The sequence below is a fragment of the Tubulanus polymorphus genome, chromosome 2 (genome assembly GCF_964204645.1).
Source record: "Tubulanus polymorphus chromosome 2, tnTubPoly1.2, whole genome shotgun sequence".
Lineage (NCBI taxonomy): Eukaryota > Metazoa > Nemertea > Palaeonemertea > Tubulaniformes > Tubulanidae > Tubulanus > Tubulanus polymorphus.
In genome coordinates this window covers 15,625,063-15,626,923 of record NC_134026.1, presented here as the reverse complement: position 1 = coordinate 15,626,923, position 1,861 = coordinate 15,625,063, and positions in this window count along the sequence as shown.

Here is a 1,861-nt window from a genome sequence, read left to right as displayed (position 1 = left end):
AGCTGCAAAGCAGCGATAACGGGTTTCTGCCTTGCTGGATAAGGAGCGCCACCTAGGGGTCAGCTAATATCATGGCTATGTTGATCCACATGGGCTACTACACGAAAAGGTCTAATGTACCAAGGTTAGGGGAAATGACACCGAGAATAACGAAGATACGGTACTTTTACCATGCCCAAGTGGCCGGTAATTTGCCGGTTAGCATACTATTTAATTGCAATCGAAAAAACTTATGCTAGAATGAGTTTTCAACATTAACGCCCCCTAGTGTTTAGGGGATAGGAACTAATTATGTCAGGGATTCGTTGTATCTTATATCCAGGTACATGTATATCAATTTTCATAGAAATCCCTTTATCCGCTAAGTAGCTATCAATGAAAATGTATTTCCAGCAAAATGTAGGTGGCGCTCCTGGAGAACCATATAAGTTACCTACTTAAACCATACATAAATACAAGTATCTTGAAAAGGGCTACTAACCACACATTGCAACCTCGATTCTATCGCCAACGGTTAAGGACCTAGGAGCAAAAATCGTTGTTTTCACAGTCCCAAGGTGGCAGTTGTATGAACTAATCATGCAGGATAGCATATTACACACATGTCTTTGTACTTTTACCAAGTTTTGTGATTTTCATAATAAACAGACCGCATTACATGCGAAAAATGGATGCTGAAATCGATCTTTCAAGGTACATGTGTATTAATTTTTAAAGAAATCCATTGATACCCTTAGTCGATATAGATGAAAATGCGTATTCCAGCGTCTTATAGGTGGCGCTTTTGGAGAACCATATGAATTACATAGTAATACCATACATCAATACAAGCGTCTTGTCAAGGGCTACTGCTGACTCGTTGCAAGCACGATTCTATCTCCAACGGTTAAGGAGCTAGGAGCAAAAATCTCATTGAAAAAGTTCCCATTTTCGAGCCCGTAGAGCGCAAACGGTTAATCGCAGATAAGGCGTGCCGTTGACTTTTTTAACCTCCGGGCTGTTCCTGAAGATTCCTGAGACTTCTAGAGATCATTATTGTAACGGTTTATTTCATTGAGTTCAGAACCACTGTCAACGCAGTCTCAAATGTTTTGTGACTTTCTCAAAATGTTTCAAAAATTGAACTAATTTTTAGTTCATAAGTCCTCAAATATTCATAAATGAACGGTTGAAAATTGTTAAGATTTGTCGACTCGGCCTTAAAATCAACCTATTAACAGTCCGGAATGTGGGATAATGTCGGGCTTTAGAGGACAAAATGCCCACGAAGTCTTCACATTTACAGAAAAGATTACGTAAGTGATTCACGCGCAGCGAGCGATAGGCGCACAATAGAAATCTGAGCCGCTCGTTCTTAAAGTGTCACCAATTAAGAGGACCGCTATTGTGAAAATTGACCTTGGGAGGAATTCCTCCCAAAGTCAATCGATGGAAACCTGACCAAGGGGTCCGATATTCTAACAATTGACTTTGGGAGGAATGTTCTTCCAAACCACTAAACGCTAAAAACCTGAGCTTATATTAATTATATTGATGAAATCATTGTTTTACGAGCAATCATCTCATTAATGAGATAATTGCTCGTAAATCCGACAGCTACGTTTTACAACTAGAAATATATTAGATCAGATTCCTAATAATAAAATCATTACTATTAAGAATGTGTTATTTATTTATTATGAAAAAATTCAAAAAGAATTGACAAAATATATTGCTTTGAATGGCCTTTAGATATTGGATAGGGCGATTTTGAATTATTTTGGGGAATTTTATCAAGAAGCTCAAACTCCTTTAAGCGATAAAGTGTCTAAGGTAGATCTTTCCCGATTATGATCCCACCATATGAATTGCCCATGAAACT